Source organism: Dermacentor andersoni, chromosome 1 (genome assembly GCF_023375885.2).
Source record: "Dermacentor andersoni chromosome 1, qqDerAnde1_hic_scaffold, whole genome shotgun sequence".
In the NCBI taxonomy this organism is placed as follows: domain Eukaryota; kingdom Metazoa; phylum Arthropoda; class Arachnida; order Ixodida; family Ixodidae; genus Dermacentor; species Dermacentor andersoni.
Window position 1 is genome coordinate 293,062,710 of NC_092814.1, and position 16,189 is coordinate 293,078,898.

At 45.2% G+C, this 16,189-nt stretch overlaps 7 non-coding genes across 7 annotated transcripts; all 7 read right to left on the bottom strand.

Moving 5' to 3' along the window:
- Positions 1-626: 626 nt before the first annotated feature.
- Positions 627-698, bottom strand: TRNAW-CCA (transfer RNA tryptophan (anticodon CCA)). Its single transcript has one exon. It is a non-coding gene; the product is annotated as a tRNA-Trp (tRNA).
- Positions 699-878: 180 nt separating this feature from the next.
- On the bottom strand, positions 879-950 carry TRNAW-CCA (transfer RNA tryptophan (anticodon CCA)). Its single transcript has one exon. It is a non-coding gene; the product is annotated as a tRNA-Trp (tRNA).
- A 180-nt stretch (positions 951-1,130) lies between these two features.
- Positions 1,131-1,202, bottom strand: TRNAW-CCA (transfer RNA tryptophan (anticodon CCA)). The gene has a single exon. It is a non-coding gene; the product is annotated as a tRNA-Trp (tRNA).
- Positions 1,203-5,183: 3,981 nt separating this feature from the next.
- On the bottom strand, positions 5,184-5,255 carry TRNAW-CCA (transfer RNA tryptophan (anticodon CCA)). The gene has a single exon. It is a non-coding gene; the product is annotated as a tRNA-Trp (tRNA).
- Positions 5,256-6,181: 926 nt separating this feature from the next.
- On the bottom strand, positions 6,182-6,253 carry TRNAW-CCA (transfer RNA tryptophan (anticodon CCA)). Its single transcript has one exon. It is a non-coding gene; the product is annotated as a tRNA-Trp (tRNA).
- A 180-nt stretch (positions 6,254-6,433) lies between these two features.
- Positions 6,434-6,505, bottom strand: TRNAW-CCA (transfer RNA tryptophan (anticodon CCA)). The gene has a single exon. It is a non-coding gene; the product is annotated as a tRNA-Trp (tRNA).
- Positions 6,506-6,686: 181 nt separating this feature from the next.
- On the bottom strand, positions 6,687-6,758 carry TRNAW-CCA (transfer RNA tryptophan (anticodon CCA)). Its single transcript has one exon. It is a non-coding gene; the product is annotated as a tRNA-Trp (tRNA).
- Between the last annotated feature and the right edge of the window lie 9,431 nt (positions 6,759-16,189).

Sequence of the window (16,189 nt, forward strand, 5' to 3'; positions counted from 1 at the left end):
CTAACGGGCCTGAAAATATTGTCTCGCCTCATGGGCTCAAAAGTTGAAGACCATACGAAGGTTGCAAAGATTCGGTGAAAGCGTTGGATGTAGAGCCTGGCACAATGTATAACTTGCAATACATAGTAAATTTTTGTTGCCAAGAACTTATTGCAGGCCTCGGCTTTCCCAAAAATAGAAAGTCGGTGTGGAACGAATGTCACGACAAATCTCCTATACCTTTGTTCAAGCTGCATGCAGTATATGGTTATGCAAAAAGAACGATCAGCCCGCATATTCAATGGAGTGCAGATAACGCCCAATGCCTATCGCAATAATGTAGCCAAGTGGCAACCAGATGACCGCATAATGCGTCAGTGGAAGGAAAAAGTTATTGACCGGGACGTGATCTCAACACCCAACCTTCTGATCTGGAGTCAGACGCGCTACCGTTGCGCCACCGAGTCACGACAGAACAGTTATATCCGCACCTCTGTTCAAGCTGCATGCAGTATATGGTTATGCAAAAAGAACGATCGGCGCGCATATTCAATGGAGTGCAGATGACGCCCAATGCCTATCGCAATAATGTAGCCCAGTGGCAACCAGATGACCATATAATGCGCCAGCGGAAGAAAAAAAGTTATTGACCCGGACGTGATTTGAACTCGCAACCTTCTGATCTGGAGTCAGACGCGCAACCGTTGCGCCACCGAGTCACGACAGAAGTGTTATATCCGCACCTCTGTTCAAGCTGCATGTAGTATATGGTTATGCAAAAAGAACGATCGGCGCGCATATTCAATGGAGTGCAGATAACGCCCAATGCCTATCGCAATAATGTAGACCAGTGGCAACCAGATGACCATATAATGCGCCAGCGGAAGAAAAAAAGTTATTGACCCGGACGTGATTTGAACACGCAACCTTCTGATCTGGAGTCAGACGCGCTACCGTTGCGCCACCGAGTCACGACAGCAGTGTCATATCCGCACCTCTGTTCAAGCTGCATGCAGTATATGGTTATGCAAAAAGAACGATCGGCGCGCATATTCAATGGAGTGCAGATAACGCCCAATGCCTATCGCAATAATGTAGCCCAGTGGCAACCAGATGACCATATAATGCGCCAGCGGAAGAAAAAAAGTTACTGACCCGGACGTGATTTGAACACGCAACCTTCTGATCTGGAGTCAGACGCGCTACCGTTGCGCCACCGAGTTTTTTTTTTTTTTTTCTTTATTGCCGGTAATCAGCAGTACATCGGAAGGACAACATAAGGAACATATATACACAGACAGATGAACTTCTCATCCGTTAACAAAAATTAATAAGTAAAAGCCGCCTGTTATATGTGAGCTGGCGTTGTTTAAAACTCTTTAAGATTAGCCAGGGGTTCTATCCTGGCCATCCAAGGCGGTAGGCACTCATGTGTAGCAAGCACATCAGGAAAACGTGTTATTTGTTCTCGAAAGAAAACACGGGCTGGTCTTGCATCGGGATCGCAATAGAAGCCAGCCATGCGGGCTCGCCATATACAGTAGAGGCCAGTTAACATTATCTGATCGAAAGGTGTTCCGTCCTCGTCATCTATCGGTAGATACCTTATGCCATGTGGATCAAGAGGAAATTCTTTCTTCATTGTTCGCTGTAGAACATCCCAAAAGAAAACCCCCGCCCAACAGTGTAAAAAAACATGGTCTATTGTTTCTGGTTGTTTGCATATGAAGCAATCTGAGCCCCATGGCATGTAAAAGCCCCTTTCTTCTAAAAACGTTGCAACTGATAGTGTTCCTGTGTGTAGCTTGAAAAAGAAAGTTTTCATACCAGGCGCTACCTGCATTTTTTTAACACGTTTGAAAACATTCTGGCCTGGGCCTCGACTGTACATAGTTCGGTACCGAGGTGAAGGAAAAAGGTTGTCCAATAGATCATTGCGCAGCCTTTTTCTTGTGACCGTAAACAAATATTCTTTGGAAAACCGTACAGCAAGGAAACGAACACTCAGCACAATTTCCTTATAGAATCCGAACACTGCCACCGGTACACTTTCAGAGCTTATAATAAACTCGGGTAACAAATGCGCAAGTCTAACTTTGCAAACCGATTGAAGAAATGAATTATCATTGTTCCTGAAGAAAAAGAACCGTCCGACTAATTGCCTCACAAACAGGTGGGCCAGCCCTAGCCCTCCATCTTTCACCCGTCTGAAAAGATTGTTGCGGCTGCATCTCTCCCATCCAGAACCCCACACAAACACGGCAAAAACTCTGTGCAATTTCTGTACATTGGCTCTGTTACAAAAAATGAATTGCATAACGTACCATAGCTTAGCTACGAAAAACAAGTTGCACACTGTAGCCCTGGCAAATACTGAAAGGTGTTTGGCTCTCCACGCCTCAGCCTTCTCTTTAACCCTTTTAAGCTCGCACTGCCAGTATTCGTCGCTCTGTTTATAAGCTTCAAGTGGTACACCCAGGTATTTTACTGGCGTTGTCGACCACGTGACATTCGCAAAGATAGCGGGGGTCTTAGGCCACTCCCCATGCCAAATACCGTGGCACTTGCTCCAGTTTACTCTACTTCCAGTGATTTCGCCAAATTTTTTAACAACATTTATCGTTTGCAAAACGCTCTCCTTGTCATTGCAACACACGGCTACGTCATCAGCATAGGCTAGAAGTTTAACTTCTGATGCTTGCATTGTAAACCCATGAATACATTTGTTCTCAATCACTGCCAAACACAGAGTCTCTAGATAAATACAGAACAGGAGTGGGCTGGCTGGGCAGCCCTGACGCACGGAACGTTGAATGCTGATGGGGGCCCCCAGTGACTTGTTAATTATAAGCTTAGTACTTCCGTTCCGGTACGCCATGGCCACCCCGTCAGTAATTATGGACCCGACATTTATATGTTTTAGAATGGCAATTAAAATAACATGAGCAACACAGTCAAAAGCTTTCTCCAAATCAAGTTGGAGAATAGCAACTCGCGACCTTAAGGCGTCACAACATTCCAGAATTGATCTCATTATGTGTATGTTTGTGCTAATAGTACGTCCCTTGATGCCGCATGTTTGGTGACTACCTACTATGGTTTCCATTACTGATTGTAACCTGCAAGCGATGATCTTCATGAATACTTTGAAATCATTGTTGGTAAGTGATATTGGTCTGTACGACGTTACATATTTTAGTTTCGTAGGCTCGTCGGTCTTAGGGATGAGCACGGTGTGTGCTTCCCCGAAAGAATATGGCAATGCGTTTACTTCATACGCTTCGTTAAAGACGTCAGCGAGAAGAGGCGACAAGTCTGATTTAAACTGTTTATAAAAAGGGGCGCAAAGGCCATCCGGACCCGGCGATTTTCCAGTTTTTAAATCATCAATTGCCTTTTCCACTTCACGTGCTGATATCGGTGCCTCTAGTCTGTTCTTCGTGTCGTCGTTGAGTTGCGGCATGCGTCCCAAAAACGTGGCTCTAAAGGCATCTACGTCAACAGGACTCAATGCAAAAAGCTGTTGAAAGTGCTGGAAAAACACTTGCGCTATGTCCTCACAGTCTGTTATTTCGTGATCATCTACTTCAAGTACATCTACGTGGTTACGCCGTGCGTGCCTCTTTTCAAGACCGAGCGCACGTTTAGTTGGAGCCTCATCTGCTGTCAAAGCCTCTGCCCTTGCGCGTATAATCGCTCCCCGATATCGCTCTTCATCGCATATCTCCCATTTCGATTTGATGCTACGCATATCGTCTTTGTATGCGCCCGGTTGGCTGCACTCTAAGGCCGTTAACTTTTCCAACACCACCCTTAGTTCTTTCTCTTTAACTCTTTCTTCGTACTTTATTTTGCAGGAGCGATCGATGGCGGCTAGTTTAATTCGTTGTTTAAAATTTTCCCACTTTTCGGTGACTCGCAACACGTTATTTCCCACTTCTTTCAAATATTCCTGTACTTTGCTTAGAAAAGGCTCGTCAGTTAACAATTTGGAATTCATTTTCCACAACTCCCACGTGAAAGTGTGGTGTTTTGCTTTGCGTCCAACATACATCTTGACCAAACAGTGATCAGTGAATGAAAGAGGCGTGACACCGTAGCTGTTACACAGGGGTATTACGTCTAGTGACACGTACATTCTGTCTAGACGCGCGTGACTATTGCCCTGGAAGTGTGTAATGAACCTCGCGTGTTCCAACCAGACAGTCAGCCACGTCGTCTAGGTCGAAATCGGTTAATAATTCAGCGAGGACATGGCAGCTTTTGTCATTTGTTCTTCGGCCTGTTCTGTCCCGATCTCGGAGTACACAATTAAAATCTCCCAGAATTATCACTTTTTTTGTTCATGCAAATGTGCGTCCTTAAGGATGAAAAAAACAGAGTGCGCTCTTCACAAACATTAGGTGCATATACACACACAACACGCCACGAATCATTACCAACATTAAAGTCAACGTACACTAACCTGCCTGAAGGGCATGAAAAATAATTTTCGATAGATAAGCCGGGAAGTTTCCTAATAAATAAAATAACACCCGCCGACGCACCTTTAGCATGGCTCACTACCGCGTAGTATAAAGACGTAAACCTTAGCACCATGCCCCGGGTCTCCTCCTCCCCTTCAACCTTTGTCTCTTGCACGGCCAGAACGTCGAGGTCTTGGTCCACCATCATCCGGTACACTTGGCTTTGTTTACGCTTGGCGGCCAGACCTCTTACGTTTAGCGTGCCTAAGCTAAGCGTTGGGAGGGCCATGACCTCCTGCAGCAATCCAGTCGGGATGAGTGCATCTCGGAAGTCTTCGACCCTATAGGGCCTCGCTCGCACGTCGCCATGCAAAAACACGGTGTTTTTCACGACAGGTCCCTTGGGCAGTGGTGGCAAAATAAACTGGTAGCTCGCTTCCTCGTCATCGTCCATAAGCCTGTTACCGCGGCCGGTGGCCGCAAAAGCCGCTCCTTCGGAGCCCATGATCCACACGTCCGTACAGCTCGGCTGCCGGAAGTAGAATCCGTTGCGCCGCCGAGTCACGACAAATCTCCTATACCTTTGTTCAAGCTGCATGCAGTATATGGTTATGCAAAAAGAACGATCGGCGCGCATATTCAATGGAGGGCAGATGACGCCCAATGCCTATCGCAATAATGTAGCCAAGTGGCAACCAGATGACCGTATAATGCGTCAGCGGAAGCAAAAAAAGTTATTGACCCGGACGTGATTTGAACACGCAACCTTCTGATCTGGAGTCAGACGCGCTACCGTTGCGCCACCGAGTCACTTTTTTTTTTTCTTTATTTCCAGACAATCAACAAATACATCAATACACTACTCCCCCCCTCTGACAATATTCACTTTCCCACCGCTGCGCTTGGAGCTTGCGGTTGAAATTACAAAACTTTCATTTTGGCAAGGGCATCCATCAATGACAACAGATCATCGTCATATGCTAACTTCTGAAACACTTCCCGTAATTTACTGATATTTTCAGCAAAATATGAGTTTACTGTTCTCACATTTATATCACAATTCCTTACAGCCATGCGGTTTCTCCAGATACTGTGAAGGCCAAGAAGAAAGAACATGTCATAAGGTATACTGTCTTGCACTGTGGATAGGTAACGGATACCATGCGCTGTTAACGGCAATTGTTTTTTAAAAGTTCTTTGCATAATATCCCAAAAGAAGACCGCACTCCAACAGTCTAGAAAAACGTGTTCTATAGTTTCTGGTTTCTTGCAAATCAAACAGTTAGCCCCCCATGGTAAATAGTCCCCTCTTTCTTCTAGCCATGTTTTTACAGGAAAGGTATTAGTATGTAGTTTAAAAAAGAATGTTTTCACTCCCCCTGGTACAATCATTCGTTTCACACGTTTTAGCACATCCTTCCCTTGGCCTTCGCGGTACATTAATATACTATACTACATGCAGCTTGAACAGAGGTGCGGATATAACACTTCTGTCGTGACTCGGTGGCGCATGTCACAAATTATGCGTGAGTTTTGTGACATGCGCCACCGAGTCACGACAGAAGTGTTATATCCGCACCTCTGTTCAAGCTGCATGTAGTATATGGTTATGCAAAAAGAACGATCGGCGCGCATATTCAATGGAGGGCAGATGACGCCCAATGCCTATCGCAATAATGTAGCCAAGTGGCAACCAGATGACCGTATAATGCGTCAGCGGAAGCAAAAAAAGTTATTGACCCGGACGTGATTTGAACACGCAACCTTCTGATCTGGAGTCAGACGCGCTACCGTTGCGCCACCGAGTCACGACAGAACTGTTATATCCGCACCTCTGTTCAAGCTGCATGCAGTATATGGTTATGCAAAAAGAACGATCGGCGCGCATATTCAATGGAGTGCAGACAACGCCCAATGCCTATCGCAATAATGTAGCCCAGTGGCAACCAGATGACCATATAATGCGCCAGCGGATGAAAAAAAGTTATTGACCCGGACGTGATTTGAACACGCAACCTTCTGATCTGGAGTCAGACGCGCTACCGTTGCGCCACCGAGTCACGACAGAAGTGTTATATCCGCACCTCTGTTCAAGCTGCATGTAGTATATGGTTATGCAAAAAGAACGATCGGCGCGCATATTCAATGGAGTGCAGATAACGCCCAATGCCTATCGCAATAATGTAGCCCAGTGGCAACCAGATGACCATATAATGCGCCAGCGGAAGAAAAAAAAGTTATTGACCCGGACGTGATTTGAACACGCAACCTTCTGATCTGGAGTCAGACGCGCTACCGTTGCGCCACCGAGTCTTTTTTTTTTTCTTTATTGCCAGTCCTCGACATATCACAACACAAATTCCTAAATGATATAAACAAAGACCAAAGAAGCAAAAAGGGATGAATACACAAACGGAACAAAGAACAGTAATATTTACATTCGCTGCCGTCCGCTACTGTAGCACGACGTTGTCGGATTAAAATTCCTTTAGTGCTGTAAGGGGTTCAACCCTCGACAGCCACTCAGGAACAGGCTGTTGCAACTTGACCACTTCCACATACCGTTGCATGGATTCACAAAAGTACAGACGCGCCGGTCGGGCATCCGGGTCACAATGGTAACCGGCCATTCTTGCGCGCCATAAACAGTGGAGGCCCGTAAGCATGATCAGGTCGTACGGGAAACGTTCGTCGTCATATACTGGCAGAAACCTGATTCCGTGGGGATCTATAGGTAGCTCCTTTTTTAGAGTCCTTTGTAACACGTCCCAGAAAAAGACCCCTTCCCAACAGTGGATGAAGACGTGATCTACGCTTTCTGTTTTTTTACTTATAAGGCAGTGGGTTCCCCATGGCATGTAGAACCCACGTTGTTCAAGGAAGATTTTAACAGGTAGAGTACCGGTGTGTAATTTAAAAAAGAACGATTTAGTGGCTGGTTGAACTGGCATCTTCTTCACCCTTTTCAATACATCTAGGCCTGGGCCTCCACTGTACGGGGCTCTGTACATCATCATCATCATCATCATCATCAGCCTAGTTACGCCCACTGCAGGGCAAAGGCCTCTCCCATACTTCTCCAACTACCCCGGTCATGTACTAATTGTGGCCATGTTGTCCCTGCAAACGTCTTAATGTCATCTGCCCACCTAACTCTCTGCCGCCCCCTGCTACGCTTCCCTTCTCTTGGAATCCAGTCCGTAGCTCTTAGTGACCATCGGTTATCTTCCCTCCTCATTACATGTCCGGCCCATGCCCATTTCTTTTTCTTGATTTCAACTAAGATGTCGTTTACCCGCGTTTGTTGCCTCACCCAATCTGCTCTTTTCTTATCCCTTAACGTTACACCCATCATTCTTCTTTCCATAGCTCGTTGCGTCGTTCTCAATTTCAGCAGAACCCTTTTCGTAAGCCTCCAGGTTTCTGCCCCATATGTGAGTACTGGTAACACACAGCTGTTGTACACTTTCCTTTTGAGGGATAGTGGCAACCTACTGTTCATGATTTGAGAATGCCTGCCAAACGCACCCCAACCCATTCTTATTCTTCTGGTTATTTCAGTCTCATGATCCGGATCCGTGGTCACTACCTGCCCTAAGTAGATGTATTCCCTTACCACTTCCAGTGTTTCGCTACCTATCGTAAACTGCTGTTCTCTTCCGAGACTGTTAAACAGTACTTTAGTTTTCTGCAGATTAATTTTCAGACCCACCCTTCTGCTTTGCCTCTCCAGGTCAGTGAGCATGCATTGCAATTGGTCTCCTGAGTTACTAAGCAAGGCAATATCATCAGCGAATCGCAAGTTGCTAAGGTATTCTCCATCGACTTTTATCCCCAATTCTTCCCACTCCAGGCCTCTGAATACCTCCTGTAAACATGCTGTGAATAGCATTGGAGATATCGTATCTCCCTGTCTGACGCCTTTCTTTATAGGGATTTTGTTGCTTTCTTTGTGGAGGACTACGGTGGCTGTGGAGCCGCTATAGATATCTTCCAGTATTTTTACATATGGCTCATCTACACCCTGATTCCGTAATGCCTCCATGACTGCTGAGGTTTCGACTGAATCAAACGCTTTCTCGTAATCAATGAAAGCTATATATAAGGGTTGGTTATATTCTGCACATTTCTCTATCACTTGATTGATAGTGTGAATATGGTCTATTGTTGAGTAGCCTTTACGGAATCCTGCCTGGTCCTTTGGCTGACAGAAGTCTAAGGTGTTCCTGATTCTATTTGCGATTACCTTAGTAAATACTTTGTAGGCAACGGACAGTAAGCTGATCGGTCTATAATTTTTCAAGTCTTTGGCGTCCCCTTTCTTATGGATTAGGATTATGTTAGCGTTCTTCCAAGATTCCGGTACGCTCGAGGTTATGAGGCATTGCGTATACAGGGTGGCCAGTTTCTCTAGAACAATCTGACCACCATCCTTCAACAAATCTGCTGTTACCTGATCCTCCCCAGCTGCCTTCCCCTTTTGCATAGCTCCTAAGGCTTTCTTTACTTCTTCTGGCGTTACCTGTGGGATTTCGAATTCCTCTAGGCTATTCTCTCTTCCACTATCGTCGTGGGTGCCACTGGTACTGTATAAATCTCTATAGAACTCCTCAGCCACTTGAACTATCTCGTCCATATTAGTAACGATATTGCCGGCTTTGTCTCTTAACGCACACATCTGATTCTTGCCTATTCCTAGTTTCTTCTTCACTGTTTTTAGGCTTCCTCCGTTCCTGAGAGCCTGTTCAATTCTATCCATATTATAGTTCCTGATGTCCGCTGTCTTACGCTTGTTGATTAACTTAGAAAGTTCTGCCAGTTCTATTCTAGCTGTAGGATTAGAGGCTTTCATACATTGGCGTTTCTTGATCAGATCTTTCGTCTCCTGCGATAGCTTACTGGTTTCCTGTCTAACGGCGTTACCACCGACTTCTATTGCGCACTCCTTAATGATGCCCATGAGATTGTCGTTCATTGCTTCAACACTAAGGTCCTCTTCCTGAGTTAAAGCCGAATACCTGTTCTGTAGTTTGATCCGGAATTCCTCTAGTTTCCCTCTTACCGCTAACTCATTGATTGGCTTCTTGTGTACCAGTTTCTTTCGTTCCCTCCTCAAGTCTAGGCTAATTCGAGTTCTTACCATCCTGTGGTCACTGCAGCGTACCTTGCCGAGCACGTCTACATCTTGAATGATGCCAGGGTTCGCGCAGAGTATGAAGTCGATTTCATTTCTAGTCTCACCATTCGGGCTCCTCCACGTCCACTTTCGGCTAACCCGCTTGCGGAAAAAGGTATTCATTATACGCATATTATTCTGTTCTGCAAACTCTACTAATAATTCTCCTCTGCTATTCCTAGAGCCTATGCCATATTCCCCCACTGACTTGTCTCCAGCCTGCTTCTTGCCTACCCTGGCATTGAAGTCGCCCATCAGTATAGTGTATTTTGTTTTGACTTTACCCATCGCCGATTCTACGTCTTCATAAAAGCTTTCGACTTCCTGGTCATCATGACTAGATGTAGGAGCGTAGACTTGAACAACCTTCATTTTGTACCTCTTATTAAGTTTCACAACAAGACATGCCACCCTCTCGTTAATGCTATAGAATTCCTGTATGTTACCAGCTATTTCCTTATTAATCAGGAATCCGACTCCTAGTTCTCGTCTCTCCGCTAAGCCCCGGTAGCACAGTACATGCCCGCTTTTTAGCACTGTATATGCTTCTTTTGTCCTCCTAACCTCACTGAGCCCTATTATATCCCATTTACTACCCTCTAGTTCCTCCAATAACACTGCTAGACTCGCCTCACTAGATAGCGTTCTAACGTTAAACGTTGCCAGGTTCAGATTCCAATGGCGGCCTGTCCGGAGCCAGGTATTCTTAGCACCCTCTGCAGCGTCACAGATCTGACCGCCGCCGTGGTCAGTTGCTTCGCGGCTGCTGGGGACTGAGGGCCGGGGTTTGATTGTTGTATTCATATAGGAGGTTGTGGCCAAGTACTGCACCAGGGTGGCCAATCCTGCTCTGGTGAGAGAGTGCGTTACCGGTTCTGGTCACCGGGATCAGGCCGCACTCCAGGCCTGTTTGTGCAATTTTCTCAACACACGTTTTTTTTTTTTTGTATTTTCCGGTGGAGAATAGCGCGGCACCGGGATTTGAATCACGGTCCTCTTGCACTGGAGACGGATACTCTACCGTCCCCGTAGGAGTTAAATTAAAAATTAATTTATGGGGTTTTACGTGACAAAACCACTTTCTGATTATGCACGCCGTAGTGGAGGACTCCGAAAATTTCGACCACGTGGGGTTCTTTAACGTGCACCTATTTCTGAGTACACGGGTGTTTTCGCATTTCGCCCCCATCGAAATGCGGCCGCCGTGGTCGGGGTCCGATCCCGCGACCTCGTGCTCAGCAGTCTAACACCATAACCACTGAGCAACCACGGCGGGTCCCGCAGGAGTTGTACGCCTCATTTAACCTACAGTGGTGCCCTACTTGGTCAGTCAAGGTGGACCAATCTGAGCTCGGTTATACAGCATGGATGGCACTCGGCTAGAGAACCTGGTATTTATGACCTGCACATGTGAGTGTGAGGCCATAAATATTTGAAGATCTATATAAATATATATATATATTTTTTTTTTAGGAGGGTTCCCGTACAGTGATAAAATAAAGGAAAAGACATTAAAAGAAAGAAAAAAAAAAGAAAAAAAAAGAAAGAAAAAGGGGCAGAAAAAAAAGGAACATAACAGGTGATTTGAACTCGTGACCCTTCGATGTCGCCCAGAAAGATAGCTCAGTCGGTTGGTTCGTCAGGCCCCAGGCTACTTTCAAGCGCCACAGCTCCTGCTCCGAGCCTCACACTTACGTGGAAAGAGACTCATGTTGTCCGCGATAGTCGGTTTGGAAGGCATACTTTCTAGGAAAAATGTCCGCTCAAGGAGAAGAGCCAACTCGAGCGGCTTTAGAGGCTAGGAAAACTGCCTTAAAATATTTAGACTTGAGGGAAAGCTTCGTTAACAAACTATAACACGGCAATCAGCACTCGAATACGACGAGAGAAATTACTGAGACGTGGAAAATTCCCTTGAAAAAAAAAAATCTGGTTTGCTAGGCAAATGCTTGTATGTATTGAACCTCTTAAAAGATGAGGGGTGAAATATGCGCTCACCGAGAGGGCATCTTCGGCACGAGACATCCCCAAGGCACCTTACAGAGATGTGGAGAGCTTCGCGGCCGGAACGAAGCTTCCCTTCTCCGCCGGCCAAGAGGGGGAAACGCGCTTTCCGATCGCTCAAGGTTGCGCGGACAAAGCCTAACTCTAGCGTCTAGGAAAAGCTTAACCAGGTGCGATGGCGGCACGCATAGCGTGGGAAGCTAGCCGCCAGAATAACTATACCAAGGACTGCTGCTGATGAGGGCGAAATACCTTCGTGTAACTATAATAACCCTAATAGGACTACTTTCGAAAAAAAAAAGGAAACGGCCCAGAGGGCTATACTACGAGAGCTATGACTGATAGTTTTCTCTCTCTCTCTCTCTCTCTATATATATATTTATATATATATATATATATATATATATATATATATATATATATATATATATATATATATATATATATATATATATATATATTCATCTCATCTATGGGATCGCATGCGCGCGCTGTTTCTTTGTCTCTGCGTGTAGTACAGTAAAGAGAGCCAGTTTAAGGGCGGAGAAGAAGAAAGAAGAGAAAAGCAAAAACTGCAGCGTCGTGGTTTTAAAGCGCACCCGTGGTAGAGAAACGGAATGCGATATAAGCGTGCGTAGCCATGATACGCACACGACAAACTGCCTTAAAATATTTAGACTTCAGGGAAAGCTTCCTCAGCAAACGATAGCACGGCAATCAGCACTCGAATATAATTATAACCCTAATACTAATTGTAAATATTCATCTCATCTATGGGATCTAATGCGCGCGCTGTTGCTTTGTCTCTGCGTGTAGTAGTTGAGAGAGCCAGTTTAAGGGCGGAGAAGAAGAAAGAAGAGAAAAGCAAAAAACTGCAGCGCCGTGGTTTTAAAGCGCACCCGTGGTAGAGAAACGGAATGCGATATAAGCGTGCGTAGCCATGATACGCACACGACAAACTGCCTTAAAATATTTAGACTTGAGGGAAAGCTTCGTTAGCAAACGATAGCACGGCAATCAGCACTCGAATATAATTATAACCCTAATACTAATTGTAAATATTCATCTCATCTATGGGATCTAATGCGCGCGCTGTTGCTTTGTCTCTGCGTGTAGTAGTTGAGAGAGCCAGTTTAAGGGCGGAGAAGAAGAAAGAAGAGAAAAGCAAAAACTGCAGCGCCGTGGTTTTAAAGCGCACCCGTGGTAGAGAAACGGAATGCGATATAAGCGTGCGTAGCCATGATACGCACACGACAAACTGCCTTAAAATATTTAGACTTCAGGGAAAGCTTCCTCAGCAAACGATAGCACGGCAATCAGCACTCGAATATAATTATAACCCTAATACTAATTGTAAATATTCATCTCATCTATGGGATCTAATGCGCGCGCTGTTGCTTTGTCTCTGCGTGTAGTAGTTGAGAGAGCCAGTTTAAGGGCGGAGTAGTTGGAAGGCATACTTTCTAGGAAAAATGTCCGCTCAAGGAGAAGAGCCAACTCGAGCGGCTTTAGAGGCTAGGAAAACTGCCTTAAAATATTTAGACTTGAGGGAAAGCTTCGTTAACAAACTATAACACGGCAATCAGCACTCGAATACGACGAGAGAAATTACTGAGACGTGGAAAATTCCCTTGAAAAAAAAAAAATCTGGTTTGCTAGGCAAATGCTTGTATGTATTGAACCTCTTAAAAGATGAGGGGTGAAATATGCGCTCACCGAGAGGGCATCTTCGGCACGAGACATCCCCAAGGCACCTTACAGAGATGTGGAGAGCTTCGCGGCCGGAACGAAGCTTCCCTTCTCCGCCGGCCAAGAGGGGGAAACGCGCTTTCCGATCGCTCAAGGTTGCGCGGACAAAGCCTAACTCTAGCGTCTAGGAAAAGCTTAACCAGGTGCGATGGCGGCACGCATAGCGTGGGAAGCTAGCCGCCAGAATAACTATACCAAGGACTGCTGCTGATGAGGGCGAAATACCTTCGTGTAACTATAATAACCCTAATAGGACTACTTTCGAAAAAAAAAAGGAAACGGCCCAGAGGGCTATACTACGAGAGCTATGACTGATAGTTTTCTCTCTCTCTCTCTCTCTCTCTCTCTCTCTCTCTATATATATATATATATATATATATATATATATATATATATATTCATCTCATCTATGGGATCGCATGCGCGCGCTGTTTCTTTGTCTCTGCGTGTAGTACAGTAAAGAGAGCCAGTTTAAGGGCGGAGAAGAAGAAAGAAGAGAAAAGCAAAAACTGCAGCGTCGTGGTTTTAAAGCGCACCCGTGGTAGAGAAACGGAATGCGATATAAGCGTGCGTAGCCATGATACGCACACGACAAACTGCCTTAAAATATTTAGACTTCAGGGAAAGCTTCCTCAGCAAACGATAGCACGGCAATCAGCACTCGAATATAATTATAACCCTAATACTAATTGTAAATATTCATCTCATCTATGGGATCTAATGCGCGCGCTGTTGCTTTGTCTCTGCGTGTAGTAGTTGAGAGAGCCAGTTTAAGGGCGGAGAAGAAGAAAGAAGAGAAAAGCAAAAAACTGCAGCGCCGTGGTTTTAAAGCGCACCCGTGGTAGAGAAACGGAATGCGATATAAGCGTGCGTAGCCATGATACGCACACGACAAACTGCCTTAAAATATTTAGACTTGAGGGAAAGCTTCGTTAGCAAACGATAGCACGGCAATCAGCACTCGAATATAATTATAACCCTAATACTAATTGTAAATATTCATCTCATCTATGGGATCTAATGCGCGCGCTGTTGCTTTGTCTCTGCGTGTAGTAGTTGAGAGAGCCAGTTTAAGGGCGGAGAAGAAGAAAGAAGAGAAAAGCAAAAACTGCAGCGCCGTGGTTTTAAAGCGCACCCGTGGTAGAGAAACGGAATGCGATATAAGCGTGCGTAGCCATGATACGCACACGACAAACTGCCTTAAAATATTTAGACTTCAGGGAAAGCTTCCTCAGCAAACGATAGCACGGCAATCAGCACTCGAATATAATTATAACCCTAATACTAATTGTAAATATTCATCTCATCTATGGGATCTAATGCGCGCGCTGTTGCTTTGTCTCTGCGTGTAGTAGTTGAGAGAGCCAGTTTAAGGGCGGAGTAGTTGGAAGGCATACTTTCTAGGAAAAATGTCCGCTCAAGGAGAAGAGCCAACTCGAGCGGCTTTAGAGGCTAGGAAAACTGCCTTAAAATATTTAGACTTGAGGGAAAGCTTCGTTAACAAACTATAACACGGCAATCAGCACTCGAATACGACGAGAGAAATTACTGAGACGTGGAAAATTCCCTTGAAAAAAAAAAAATCTGGTTTGCTAGGCAAATGCTTGTATGTATTGAACCTCTTAAAAGATGAGGGGTGAAATATGCGCTCACCGAGAGGGCATCTTCGGCACGAGACATCCCCAAGGCACCTTACAGAGATGTGGAGAGCTTCGCGGCCGGAACGAAGCTTCCCTTCTCCGCCGGCCAAGAGGGGGAAACGCGCTTTCCGATCGCTCAAGGTTGCGCGGACAAAGCCTAACTCTAGCGTCTAGGAAAAGCTTAACCAGGTGCGATGGCGGCACGCATAGCGTGGGAAGCTAGCCGCCAGAATAACTATACCAAGGACTGCTGCTGATGAGGGCGAAATACCTTCGTGTAACTATAATAACCCTAATAGGACTACTTTCGAAAAAAAAAAGGAAACGGCCCAGAGGGCTATACTACGAGAGCTATGACTGATAGTTTTCTCTCTCTCTCTCTCTCTCTCTCTCTCTCTATATATATATATATATATATATATATATATATATATATATATATATTCATCTCATCTATGGGATCGCATGCGCGCGCTGTTTCTTTGTCTCTGCGTGTAGTACAGTAAAGAGAGCCAGTTTAAGGGCGGAGAAGAAGAAAGAAGAGAAAAGCAAAAACTGCAGCGTCGTGGTTTTAAAGCGCACTCGTGGTAGAGAAACGGAATGCGATATAAGCGTGCGTAGCCATGATACGCACACGACAAACTGCCTTAAAATATTTAGACTTCAGGGAAAGCTTCCTCAGCAAACGATAGCACGGCAATCAGCACTCGAATATAATTATAACCCTAATACTAATTGTAAATATTCATCTCATCTATGGGATCTAATGCGCGCGCTGTTGCTTTGTCTCTGCGTGTAGTAGTTGAGAGAGCCAGTTTAAGGGCGGAGAAGAAGAAAGAAGAGAAAAGCAAAAAACTGCAGCGCCGTGGTTTTAAAGCGCACCCGTGGTAGAGAAACGGAATGCGATATAAGCGTGCGTAGCCATGATACGCACACGACAAACTGCCTTAAAATATTTAGACTTGAGGGAAAGCTTCGTTAGCAAACGATAGCACGGCAATCAGCACTCGAATATAATTATAACCCTAATACTAATTGTAAATATTCATCTCATCTATGGGATCTAATGCGCGCGCTGTTGCTTTGTCTCTGCGTGTAGTAGTTGAGAGAGCCAGTTTAAGGGCGGAGTAGTTGGAAGGCATACTTTCTAGGAAAAATGTCCGCTCAAGGAGAAG